Here is a 14,875-nt window from a genome sequence, read left to right on the forward strand (position 1 = left end):
TCCTCCCATTGACACCAACGATGGGGCACTATTCCTCCCCCCACTGACACCAACGATGGGGCACTATTCTTCCCACTGACACCAACGATGGGGCACTATTCCTCCCACTGACACCAATGATGGGGCACTATTCCTACCACTGACACCAATGATGGGGCACTATTCCTACCACTGATACCAATGATGGGGCACTATTCCTCCCATTGACATCAGTGATGGGGCACTATTCCTCCCACTGATATCAATGATGGGACACTATTCCTCCCACTGACACCAATGATGGGGCACTATTCCTCCCACTGATATCAATGATGGGACACTATTCCTCCCACTGACACCAATGACGTGGCACTATTCCTCCCACTGATACCAATGATGGGGCACTATTCCTCCCACTGACACCAATGATGAGGCACTATTCCTCCCACTGCAAAATTACAGTTATGAAGTAGCAACGAAAATAATTTTATGGTTGGGGGTCACCACAACATGAGGAACTGTATTAAGGGGTCGCGGCATTAGAAAGGTTGAGAACCACTGATCTAGAGGATGGAGGGGATAGGTGCATCTAGAGGATGGAGGGGATAGGTGCATCTAGAGGATGGAGGGGATAGGTGCATCTAGAGGATGGAGGGGATAGGTGTATACAGAGGATGGAGGGGATAGGTGTATACAGAGGATGGAGGGGATAGGTGTATACAGAGGATGGAGGGGATAGGTGTATACAGAGGATGGAGGGGATAGGTGTATACAGAGGATGGAGGGGATAGGTGTATACAGAGGATCGAGGAATGGAGGGGATATGTGTATATAGAGGAATGGATGGGATAGGTTCATACAGAGGATGGAGGAATGGGGGGGAAAGGTGTATACAGAGGATGGAGGAATTGGGGGGAAGAGGTGTATACAGAGGATGGAGGAATTGGGGGGAAGAGGTGTATACAGAGGATGGAGGAATTGGGGGGGGGAAGAGGTGTATACAGAGGATGGAGGAACTGGGGGGGAAGAGGTGTATACAGAGGATGGAGGAACTGGGGGGAAGAGGTGTATACAGAGGATGGAGGAATTGGGGGGAAGACGTGTATACAGAAGATGGAGGAATTGGGGGGAAGACTTGTATACAAAAGATGGAAGAATTGGGGGGGATAGGTGTATACAGAGGATGGAGGAATTGGGGGGGAGGGAATAGGTGCATACAGAGGATGGAGGAATTGGGGGGATAGGTGCATACAGAGGATGGAGGAATTGGGGGGATAGGTGCATACAGAGGATGGAGGAATTGGGGGGATAGGTGCATACAGAGGCTGGAGGAATGGGGGGGGAATAGGTGCATACAGAGGATGGAGGAATTGGGGGGAAGAGGTGTATACAGAAGATGGAGGAATTGGGGGGGGGGTAGGTGTATATAGAGGATGGAGGAATGGGGGGGGATAGGTGTATATAGAGGATGGAGGAATGGGGGGGGGTAGGTGTATATAGAGGATGGAGGAATGGAGGGGATAGGTGTATAAAGAGGATGGAGGAATGGGGGGGATAGGTGCATATAGAGGATGGAGGAATGGGGGGGGGGGTAAGTGTACATAGGAGGATGGAGGAATGGAGGGGATAGGTGTATATAGAGGATGGGGCAATGGGGGGGGATAGGTTTATACAGAGGATGGAGGAATGGGGGTTGGATAGGTGTGCATAGGAGGATGGAGGAATGGAGGGGATAGGTGTATATAGAGGATGGGGCAATGGGGGGGATAAGTGTATATAGAGAATGGAGGGGATAGGTGTATATAGAGGATGGGGCAATGGGGGGGGGATAGATTTATATAGAGGATGGAGGGATGGGGGGGATAGGTGTACATAGGAGGATTGAGGAATGGAGGGGATAGGTGTATATAGAGGATGGGGCAATGGGGGGGGATAAGTGTATATAGAGGATGGGGCAATGGGGGGGGATAAGTGTATATAGAGGATGGAGGAATGGAGGGGATAGGTGTATATAGAGGATGGAGGAATGGAAGGGATAGGTGTATATAGAGAATGGAGGAATGGAGGGGATAGGTGTATATAGAGAATGGAGGGGATATGTGTATATAGAGGATGGGGCAATGGGGGGGGATAGGTGTATATAGAGGATGGAGGAATGGAGGGGATAGGTTTATATAGGAGGATGGAGGAATGGGGGGGGGGATAGGTGTACATAGGAGGATGGGGGAATGGAGGGGATAGGTGTATATAGAGGATGGGGGAGATAGGTGTATATAGAAGATGGAGGAATGGGGGGGTAGGTGTATATAGAGGATGGAGGAATGGGGGGGGGTAGGTGTATATAGAGGATGAAAGAATGGGGGGGACAGGTGTATATAGAGGATGGAATAATGGGGGGGACAGGTGTATATAGAGGATGGAATAATGGGGGGGACAGGTGTATATAGAGCATGGAGGAATGGGGGGGACAGGTGTATATAGAGGATGGAGGAATGGGGGGGACAGGTGTATATAGAGGATGGAGGAATGGGTGGGGGGACATGGGGAAAATGGAGGATGAAGGAATGGGGGGGGGATAGGTGTATATAGAGGATGGAATAATGGGGGGGGGGGCAGGTGTATATAGAGGATGGAGGAATGGGGGGGGCAGGTGTATATAGAGGATGGAGGAATGGGGGGGTAGGTGTGGACAGAGGAATGGGGGGGGGGGTAGGTGTGGACAGAGGAATGGGGGGGGGGGGGCAGGTGTATATGGAGGAATGGAGGGGATAGGTGTATATAGAGGAAGAAGGAATGGGGGGGGATATATGTACATATATGTATATGGAGGAATGGGGGGGATGGTATTTTAGTATATACAGGAAGGAGGGTGTGTGTATATCTATATATCTCTGTATACAGGACAGATGATATATATGTGCAGTCAGTGATGATCGGGAAGGTCTCTCCTCTGTACCGATCTCCGTACACATACCCCGATCCTCGCTCCAGCGATCATTCATCCCCCATACACTGCACTGACTCAGGTGGAGAGGGAAGCGGAAGCGGAAGTGTCTGCAGAGCGGAGGGGCGGAGCTGTTGCTATGGTGCCCAGCTGTCAATGTGATACATTGTATCTCTGGGTGTGGACGGGATTTCCGGCGTAACAGCAAAATAGGTATCCTATGAAAATCGGTATTCCCCTGCGGCAACTGCGCATGCGCTAACCGCAGCAAGCCGATTGCCAGGGGAGGATGCATGGGATGTTGGGTTCTACATGACGCCCCCATAGTTGGAGTGTCGCTGTACTACCTGACTTGTCCGCCTGCAACTCCCGTACTGGTCTGTCCCCCCACCCTCAATACTGCCCTGTGACCCTGCACTCCCATACTGGCTTGTCCCTCCCCCGCACCTCCAATACTTACCTGCATCCCAATACTGACCTTTGACCCTGCAACCCCCATACTGATCTGTCACCAAGCACCCCTCAATACTGACCTATGACTCTTACACCCCCCCCCCACACACACACACACACTGGTCTGCCCCCCTGCATCCCATTACTGACCTTTGACACTGCAACCCCCATACTGACCTATGACTCTTCAACCCCCCCCCCACACACACACACACCCACTGGCCTTCCCCCCTGCAACCACAATACTTACCTGTTACCCTGCAACCGCCATACTGGCCAGTCCCCCTGCACCCCCCAATACTGACCTTTGATCCTGCAACCCCCCATACTGGCTTTCCCCCTACACCCCAATACTGGCTTGCCCCCCTGCAACCCCCTTACTGGCCTGACCCCCTGCACCCCCAATACTGACTTGCCCCTTTACCCCCCATACTAGCCTGCCCGCCTACAACCCCATATTGCCTGCCCCTATCACCCCCATACTGGCCTCTCTCCTCTGCACCCCCATACTGGCCTCTCTCCTTACACCCCCAATACTGAACTGTGACCCTGCACCCCCCATACTGGCCTCTCTCCTTGCACCCCCAATACTGAACTGTGACCCTGCACCCCCCATACTGGCCTCTCTCCTTGCACCCCAAATACTGAACTGTGACCCTGCACCCCCCATACTGGACTGTCTTCCTGCTGCACTCCCAATACTGACCTGTGACCTTTCACCCCCTGCTCCCTGTGCTCTGCATTGCTATAGACCTCCATCTCCAGGGGGGCAATGACATCTCATGCCCATCATCCTGCCCATGTGTTCTGCCACCTATGCCAAGGACAGTCCTGGATATTCCCCACTTCTTCCATACCACATTCCTACCATCCTCTGTATAAACGGGGGTCATACACTATACAATCTGATTGTACAATGTTCTTTAGGCCCCATTCACACCTGCATGTTCCAGGAACACGCACAGAAACACCCATTTTTGTATTCATTCCCAGAACATGTGTCACACTTACGGTGCAATAATTAAAAGCACCCCAAACTAAGCTACTGGTACTGGCACCCCAAACGTATGGTAAAAAAAAGTACAGAAAGTTCACTGCCGGAAAAGGTGTGAGGGCTTCTTTTGGTACATTTGTCACACAAAGGGCAGCCCTTTCAAATAAAGGGACTGCCCTATGCTGTCACACAGAAAAACGTGTCAAGAAAGTGTCATTGCAACACGTAGATGGGAATGGAGCCTTAGATCTGACCAGTTTTGTAGTGCAAAGGCATGCCTGATTGGATACATCATTTAGGTCTGTCCTCCATGGAAGATCTATAGCAGATTGTACACTTTGGTTCTATAGCGTGTTGCCAGGTTTAAAGTACAGTGAGATAAATTTACTATAACTGGAGCAGACAGAATCTGGAGCAGATCTGCTTGGCGACTAATCAGCTTCTAGTTTCAGCTTGTTCAGTTCCAGCTTTGGAAATAGAAGCTGATTGGTTGCCAAGCCAAGCTGCTCTGGGTTCTGCCTCCTCCAGTTTTGATAAATTTCCCCCAGTAATGCAGAGCTGATTGGCCGGGTGCCTGCTCTCCACCTGTGCCTACTTGGCAGGATGCTTCTGTGGCACCATTGCTACTCTGTCGTTTGACCAGGGTGGTGACAGCCCTCCTGGCTCTATGGTGCGGGTTAGGAAGAACACAAAACTGTCCTATTCTGGCTATACATCTATCCATCCCATCAATATTCTGATCTAATCTAGAAAATAGTGATCTTTTCTTATTTTATCTGATTTCAATAGTCTTCCACTGATTTTACTGAATGAATCAATGAAAGCAATCCCAGGAGGGTTGTACAAATGTGATCTGTTCTGTATGTTACAACTAATTGATCTGGAAACACTTTTGATTTTTTTTTTCAATAAACTATTGATATGAAAGCAGTTGAATCAATGTCAGTAAACATACTTTTTGTGCCACCTTTAGACATTTGTACAATTAAAACTATTGGATTGAAGTGTCAGTTGCATGAAAAAGTGATGGACGTATGGCTGGCATTAGTGAAATTTGTAGCGCTTATAAATAATTAATATATCAAATGTGCAAATCTGTGTAATATTATATATACATTAACCAAAGTCCCCCAAAACAAGTCCACCATGTAAAGTGCAATTGCAGTGCCGTTCCCAGAGGAATAATAATGTACAGTACAAGAAAAAGTATGTGAACCCCTTGGGATTACGTGGAGTTTTGCATGAATTGGGCATAAAATGTGCTTTGAACGTCATCTAAGTCACAACAATAGAAGAACACAGTCTGCTGAACATAATACTACACAAACATTAGATGTTGCCATGGTTTAATTGCACATAACATGTAAACATTCACAGTGCAGGGAGGAAAAAGTATGTGAGGCCCTAGCTTAATGACTTCTCCCAGAGCTAATTGGAGCCAGGAGTGATCCAACCTTGACTCCAATCAGTGTTATGATATTGGATGTGTTGCTGTCAGCTGTCCTGCCCTTAAAAAACACACACCTGTTTTTGGGTTTACTGGTTTCAAGAAGCACTGTCTGATGTGAACCATGCCTCGCAGAAAAGAGCTCTCAGAAGACTTACGATCAAGAATTGTTGACTTGCATGAAGCTGGAAAGGGTTACAAAAGTATCTCCAAAAGCCTTGATGTTCATGTGTCCACGGTAAGACAGACTGTCTACAAATGGAGAAAGTTTAGCACTGTTGCTACTCTCCCTAGGCGCGGTCGTCCTGTAAAAATGACTGCAAGAGCACAGCGCAGAATGCTGCACGAGGTAAAGAAGAATCCCAGAGTGTCAGCTAAAGACCTACAGAAATCTCTGGCACATGCTAACATTTTTGTTGACACATCTACAATAAGGAAAACATTAAACAAGAATGGAGTACATGGGAGGACACCACGGAGGAAGCCATTGCTGTCCAAAAAGAATATTGCAGCACGTTTGAAGTTTGCAAAAGAGCACCTGGATGTTCCACAGCACTACTGGCAAAATATACTGTGGACAGATGAAACCAAGATTGAGTTGTTTGGGAAGAACACACAACACTATGTGTGGAGAAAAAAAGGCACAGCACACCAACATCAAAACCTCATCCCCACTGTAAAACATGGCGGAGGGAGCATCATGGTTTGGGGCTGCTTTGCTGCCTCATGGCCTGGACGGATTGTTGTCATTGATGGGAAAATGAATTCCAGAGTTTATCAAGACATTTTGCAGGGAAACGTATGACCATCTGTCCGCCAACTGAAGCTCCGCAGAGGATGGGTGATGCAACAGGACAATGACCCAAAGCATACAAGTAATTCAACAAAACAATGGCTGCAACAGCACAGAATACGCCTTCTGGAGTGGCCCAGTCAGAGTCCTGACCTCAACACGATTGAAATGCTGTGGCATGACCTTAAGAGAGCGATTCACACCAGACATCCCAAGAATATTGCTACACTGAAACAGTTTTGTGAAGAGGAGTGGTCCAAAATTACTCCAGATCGTTGTGCAGGTCTGATCTGCAACTACAGGAAACGTTTGGTTGAGGTTATTGCTGCCAAAGGAGGGTCAACCAGTTTTTAAGTCCAAAGGTTCACATACTTTTTCCTCCCTACACTGTGAATGTTTACATGTTATGTGCAATTAAACCATGGCAACATCTAATGTTTGTGTAGTATTATGTTCAGCAGACTGTGTTCTTCTATTGTTGTGACTTAGATGACGTTCAGAGCACATTTTATGCCCAATTTATGCAAAACTCCACATAATCCCAAGGGGTTCACATACTTTTTCTTGCAACTGTAAGTCCTTCAAAATCCATATGAACCAAAAGAAATGTGAAAGACACAACCAATCCACCGCAGTGCATGCAGATTCACCCTTACCAAATAGTATGACAACCGGTTAAGGAATGGTCATACAAGCCTCCAAAGTATCCGCGCTGGGATATATCTATCTTGAACGGTGGAGCTCCCATGTGCGTTACATCTCAGGGACATCTGCACACATGTTATTTTCCAATAAGTAACACTGCACAACACCCTGAACACACCATCCCCACTGTGAAACGTGGTGGCAGCATCATGTGCGGATGCTTTTCCTCAGCAGGAACAGGGAAGCTGGTCAGAGTTGATGGGAAGATGGATGGAGACAAATACAGGGCAATCTTAGAAGTCTGTTAGAGTCTGCAAAAGACTTGAGACTGGGGCGGAGGTTCACCTTCCAGCAGGAAAACGAACCTAAACAAAGTCCAGACCTAAATCCAATTGAGAATCTGTGGCAAGACTTGAAAATTGCTGTTCACAGACATTCTCCATCCAATCTGACAGAGCTTGAGTTATTTTGCAAAGAAGAATGGGCAAAAATGTCCCTCTCTAGATGTGCAAAGCTGGTAGAGACATCCCCAAAAAGACATGTAGCTGTAATACAGCAAAAGGTGGTTCTACAAAGTATCAGGGGGGGCTAAATACAAATGCACAATGCACTTTTCACAGATTTATTTGTAAAAAATTTTGAAATCCATTTATTATTTTCCTTCCACTTCACAATTATGTGCCACTTTGTGTGTGATATGCATTTATTTACATATTTCATGTAACCTAGTTGGTTTTTATACACATACTTTTTTACTATATGGGTTTCCTCATCAAAGTACCTATACTTAGTCCAAGACTCAAGTGCCTATATACACTGCTCAAAACTTTAAAGAAACAGTTTTTAATCAAAGCATAGCATCAAGTCAATTAAACTCCTGGAGTATTGATCTGGTCAGTTAAGTAGCAGAGGGGGTTGTTAATCAGTTTGGTGTTAATGAACTTAACAACAGGTGCACTAGATGGGCAACAATGAGATGATCCCCAAGGCAGGATTGGTTTTACAGGTGGAGGCCACTGACATTTTTTCCCTACTCATCTTTTCTGACTGTTTTTCACTAGTTTTGCATTTAGCTAGGGTCAGTGTCACTACTGGTAGCATGAGGCCATACTTGAACTCTACAGAGGTTGTACAGGCAGTCCAACTCCTCCAGGATTGTCAGGAATGGACTCACCACAGGTGGTGCTAGGGCTCACTTGCCTTATGGGCTGCAGTACCAGTGCTGGCCAGCGGGTGCTCTTAGCAGCCAGAATCTCACTCCTGCAATCAAGCCATCACCTGAGGCTGATTGCAGGAGGTGTATTTAAGCAATGGCCAGGCCTGCAGTCAGTGCCTTGGTGTTGTTTCCCATGAGCCCCTGTACCTTGTATCCTGTGTTCCTGTTCCTATTTTTCTGCCTATCTGATTTGTTGCCGACCCTGCCTGATCCTGACCTCTGCTGACTTCTCCTGCTCTGACCCCTGGCTTGTTTGACTACTCTTCTGGACATCCCTATTCTGATCTGAACCCCCATTACCGAACCCAGCGAGTGACCTGACTACCCTTTGCCTGCTGCCTTGTACCTATTAGTATTAGTTAAGGTTTGGTTTTATTTGCACTGCGTTTGTTTATTTTGTGCAGCTAATAATAAATCTTATTATTATTTCACCATACTTGAAGCCTGCTGTTTCCCTGTGTCAGTCCACACATCTCTGGTCATACCTGGATCCCTGACAAGGATGGCACATCAGTACATGCCAGAAGGTTTGCTGTGTCTCCCAGCACAATCTCAAGAGCATGGAGGAGATTCCAGGAGACAGGAAGTTACTCTAGGAGAGCTGGACAGGGCCGCAGAAGATCCTTAACCCATCAGCAGCACCAGTATCTGCTCCTTTATGCAAGGAGGAGCAGATGAGCACTGCCAGAGCCCTACAAAATGACTTCCAGCAAGCCACTGGTGTGAATGTCTCTGACCAAACAATGAGAAACAGACTTGATGAGGGTGGCCTGAGGGCCCGACATCCTCTAGCGGACCCTGTGCTCACTGCCCGGTATCATAGAGCTCGCTTGGCATTTGCCATTGAACACCAAAATTGGCAGGTCCGCCACTGGCCCTCTGTGCTTTTCACAGATGAGAGCAGGTTCACCCTGAGCACATGTGACAGACATGAAAGGGTCCGGAGAAGCTGTGGAAAAGGTTATGCTGCCTGTAACATCGTTCAGCATGACTGTTTTGGTGGTGGGTCAATGATGGTCTGGGGAGGCATATCCATGGAGGGACGCACAGACCTCTACAGGCTAGACAATGGCACCCTGACTGCCATTAGGTATGGGGATGAAATCCTTGAACCCATTGTCAGACCCTACATTGGTGCAGTGGGTCCTGGGTTCCTCCTGGTGCACGACAATGCTCACCCTCATGTTGCGGGTGTATGCAGGCAGTTCCTGTAGAAGGAATTGATACTATTGAATGGCCCCCACACTCGCCTGTCCTATATCCAGTAGAACACCTCTGGGATATCATGTTTTGGTCCATCCGATGCCACCAGGTTGCACCTCAGACTGTCCTGGAGCTCAATGATGCCCAGATGATCCAGATCTGGTAGGAAATACCTCAGGACACCATCTGTCGTCTCATTAGGAGCATGCCCCGACGTTGTCAGGCACGCATACAAGCATGTGGGGCCATACAAACTACTGAGTACCATTTTGAGTTGCTGTAATGAGATTTCAGCAAAATGGACTAGACTGCTGCATCATTTTTTCACTTTGATTTTTGGGGTGTCTTTGAATTCGGTCCTCTGTAGGTTAAAAGTTTTCATTTCCATCACATGATGGGGCATCTTTCTGTTCCTACCACATTACCCAGTCCATATCAGTATACTGCAGATATCCAGCATATTGTTCCCCATTGAGATCTGATGTGTTTTCAAAGTGTTCCTTTAAATTTTTTGAACAGCATATATAGTTGTTGCCTATGGAAACCAATTTGATGCATGATATTATTATCCTATACGAAAACAAGTCATCTGGAATCTGAGTGAAGACTATGGCCACTGTTATGTAACCACTTCAATACCAAGCACTTTTACCCGCTTTCTGCACTGACCAACTTTCAGCATTGTTGCACTTTGAATGACAATTGCGTGATCATGCAACACTGTACCCATAAAAAATTTTTATTATTTTTTTCACACAGATAGAACTTTATTTAGGTGGCATTTAATCACCACCAAGTTTTTTTTATTTTTTGCTAAACAAAAAAAACTTAAAACGTTTGAAAGAAAATGCGTTTTTCTTCATTTCTGTTATAACATTTTGCAAATAAATAACCTTTCTTCATAAATTTAGATCAAAATGTATTCTACATTTCTTTGGTGATGCATTAGTTTATCAAAAACAAATATCGCACTAGTTTTATGTTGCCATCTTTTACTTTTATAATAAACAATATTTAAAAAAATGAAGTTTTATATATTGGTAGGTACATATTTATATATAGGTAAGTTTTATATATAGGTAGTTTTATATATAGATAGGTACGTTATCTGTATTAGTGATCATTTATATATGAGGTATAGTTGGGAATAGTTGGCTTTGTGAAACACGAGTAAAGAATTTATGCCATTAAATAAAGGCCAACAGTTGCCTTTATTGGAAGACTGTGCTGTCTGTACTAAATATCCTTAATATCCTTAATATAGTAGCCTAAATATCAACACACATGCACAAATCTGAGGGCACTTATTGAACTCTATATTGCGTATTGGACATAAGAAAACTCCTATGATAACTGGAAGGATCATATGAAAATGGAAGGTACCAACGTCTATAATTTGGGGTTAAAATTAACTGTTTTTGAGACAAGCAACTGGAGCCTTTGGTTTAGTCCATCTATTATGGATTTTAGCCTAGCAGATGGTTAAACCATTGAGCAGGTGATTATTGGAACATACTTCTTCCAGGGTTGTCAACAGTAAGTTCTCTTTTGGTAATTCTGTTAGGCTTACTTAAGTAGTTGTTCTGCCCTTGCTGGACTCCTCGGGGGTGACTGGTGACTCCAACAGGGAAAGCTTGACCTCTCTTTTTATTTTTATGAGTGCTCAAGAGTCTCCAGAACTTGGAGGTGATTCAATATTCAATTGGCATCTCCTATCTTCATTGTCTGAGCTCTAGAACACCCCAATGCCAATTCCTAAAAGCAATACAAGAAGTCTAACAAACCAGTAAAGGGGTGCCAAGAATTCCACCGTAAGAGCTAGAAGACAGTACTTATATATTTGAAAGCCTAGGTTTTGGAATTCTTTGGTGGCTAAGTAGACAATTTTCTACTGATGGGTCAGAAGTGATAAATGCTATTGAAATAAACCAAAATATAACTGGATATGGCATTCTGTTCACAGCTGCAAACAGGGTTATTTTTATTAATATATAATTGTATATAGTAATCTTTATGGAATACCAGGCACGTCTCTCCTATGGCCCCTGCAGACAGTATTATCTGTACAGCATTACTTTTAATCCATTGATCATGTGTCTTCCTGTATTTATCACCCAAGTCTTTCTATTCGTCATCAAGTCATTTAGAGCAGACAGTGGCTGCATTAGTGGTCTGCATGTAAATACGTTTGCACACTGATGACAGTTGCTGCTAACAGGTATGTTTGCATTCTGTATGCCCTATGCTGTGCACCTATACAGATCAATGTGAGGAATACACAACAGGAAAAGCAGAAATACAAAACTGTGGTGGCTTAGTGAATAAAAAAACAAGTTATCCAATTGCTTTGGAGAGAATAGACCTACACCCTGACGTTATTATTCCTTTAGAAAAATGTACCTGTGACCTAGAGTCCTTGAAATTCTATGACACTTTGGAGCAGTGGTCATGTGACTGACCAGTGCCTTTCTAAACTTTGTATTTAAAGAGGCCTTGGCATTGGGGGGGATTGCATAAATTAATTTGAGGGAAAGAACCCTAATGAAAGAAGGTAACTTATGTGATCCAAGTAGTATGACTGATATAACAAATTTTATTAAAGAATCATAAAGTAATATACAAAATGTGAAAAATTCACCGTACAAAGATGTCTCCATCCATTACCCTTAAAATGTGACAATGTTGTCAGTTTAAAATCAAGGAGTCTGGACTGATAAATGACTTAGGAGCAATGTCTGACCATCAGCAATTCTATGTCCTGACCTTCATAAACCTCGGCTCAAATCTGAGCATAAAAGATTGAACAATACATCCACTGGAAAGGAGGAAAATGACAAAACATGATGCTGAAGGTGGCAACGCCTTTGCAACACTGTATTAACCTAAATCTATTGCAAAACAATTTATATAATGTATCCAAACAACAGTGATAGTGCAAAGGGAAAGTTTGAAAATGGCAGGAGCATGATTGGACGCTGAGTGAATGTTTTACAAATTGCTGCTGGCTAATTTAACCACTTTCCCTCTGCTCTATAGCACAAGTACTGCTACAGGGCGGCAGGGCTGAAAAAAATCACATACATATACACATGATTTTTGGTTGAAACATGACAAAATGTGGAAAATTTTAAGGGGTATGAATACTTTTTCAAGGCACTGTATAACTATTAGTATAACTAATATTGTTTTATTCACCTTTCAGGGTTATCAGGGTAGGGTGGATGGTGGAAACAATGTTATTGGGGTATCATGGGAGAGTTTGTGAAGCATCTTGCAAGTATTAAGTGCTAAGGAAAATTAAAATCTGCAGACAATTTGTTGTTTACTTTCACTTCCTTTGTTCCTGTTTGGAAGTTTCCCCTCACTTTCTATTTGATGGTTCTTATACAGAACAAGAAATGAAGTGAAATCTTCCTGAAAGGGACAAAGATATAATTTAAGATCTAAAAGGAGTTCTAAGCCTTATTCCAATCCAAAACTATGAAAGATTTACATGGCATTTGGCTTTAATGTATGTATTTTTATCAATTATTGCTTTGCCTGCAGTGCAAATGGATGTTAGTAGGACATGCTATATCTAAAGAAATACAACACAAAGCACAGCAGGTCAAACGCGGCCTCAGAACTGTCATCCACACAATGGGCGGACTGACCATTCGAACACTCGGGCACTGCCTGAGGGCCCGGGGTCAGTAGGGGGCCCTATGAAATGCCCCTGGTCAAGGGCCGAAATGACCATTTGGAAATTCGGGCACTACCCGAGGGCCCGGGGTCAGTAGGGGGCCCCATGAGATGCCCCTGGTACCTTTTTCATAGGCTTTTTTGAGTTTGGCAAGGACACAGGGCCCCATAATCCCCTATTGCCTGGGGGCCCCATGAGTTATCAGTCCGCCCCTGCCCCTGATACCTTTTTTATAGGCTTTTTTGGGTGTGCTTTGAGTGTGGGAAAGGACACAGGGGCCCCATGATCCCCTATTGCCCGGGGGCCCCATGAGTTGTCAGTGCACCCCTGATCCACACTACATTTAATACACATCTACGCAAGCCCCAATGGTGGTGGATGGTTTTCTTGAGATTTGTGCAGTCTTAGCATAAGCAGTGTTACCCCATGCCCGCTGTAAACCCCCAGCTACACCCTGTGCCTGTGTCTTAAAATGTTTTTCCTTAATAATAACTAGCATTTGTTTCTCTTACAGGGTGGTACAGTCATTGGCAGTGCCCGCTGCAAAGCATCTGCAAAGAAGAGCGTGTGAAGGCAGCTTGTAACCTGGTCCAATGTGGTATCGCTAATCTGTGCATTATTGCAGGAGATGGCAGCCTAACCGAGGCTAATCTTTTCTGAGCGGAGTGGAGTGGACTTCTTGATGAATTAGTAAAAGACAGAACTTTTAGATTTCCTTTGAAATGCTTTTTAAAGGGTCATATGTTTATGATGGTTTTGTGTCAATTTTATCCTAATTTTCTCATATGTTTTAAAAGTGGCATTTTCTATGGTTTGCTTTACATACTGCATATATTTTCCTAAAAATTAACATATACAAATTGTATCCTAATTTTCTCATATGTTTTAAAACTGGCGTTTTCTATGGGTTTCTTTACATACTGCATATATATTCCTAAAAATTTACATATACAAAGGATTCCCAGAGCGTTATGGCTTGGCTAACTAGACAGCATAGCAAGAGTATGCCCCATTCAGCTTGCTGTCCAACAAGTGTCAAGTCACTTCTATGATTCATTCTCTTATACATTTCAGCTTGAGTTATTGATTTCTATAAACAAAAGGCTTTTTACAATACCATGGTAAGGAGAAATTGGAAAGCACTTCTAATGGAGCTGAGAGCTTCACCTGCGGACCAGATAATGGGCTACATATTATTCATATGCATTATATAAAAAAGAAGCATGGTTTTTCTTTTTTTTTTCTTTTATTTAAGGTTTATCCTATTCCATGTGAGCTGCTATTACATATAAATCCTCCCAGCCCTCTTAGAAGTGCACCCTTTCTGTTAAAATTAAGCTAAATACCTGTGGGAGGGGCTTCAGTCTTCTCCTGATTCTTATGCCGATATTCTTGTCTGGATCCACCTCCTTTCCTTCTCTTGTGTTTGATTGATGTTGGCTCTTGGCTGTCTACTCTCCCCCTCCTCCTCCTTCCTCTTCTCACACACAAGAAATGTTTTTTATGGGTTAGAAGGTTA

At 44.5% G+C, this 14,875-nt stretch overlaps 1 protein-coding gene across 1 annotated transcript in view; it reads right to left on the reverse strand.

Moving 5' to 3' along the window:
- Positions 1–3,063, reverse strand: part of MINDY3 (MINDY lysine 48 deubiquitinase 3) — a 184,050-nt gene extending 180,987 nt beyond the window's left edge. The window contains exon 1 of the mRNA XM_089666335.1: positions 2,954–3,063. The gene's annotated coding sequence lies outside the window, so the exon portion shown is untranslated. The remainder of the gene's footprint in view (positions 1–2,953) is intronic.
- Positions 3,064–14,875: the final 11,812 nt, after the last annotated feature.

Source organism: Staurois parvus, unplaced genomic scaffold (genome assembly GCF_062004578.1).
Source record: "Staurois parvus isolate SC_StPar_1 unplaced genomic scaffold, SC_StPar_1.0 ptg000051l, whole genome shotgun sequence".
NCBI classification, from domain to species: Eukaryota; Metazoa; Chordata; class Amphibia; order Anura; family Ranidae; genus Staurois; species Staurois parvus.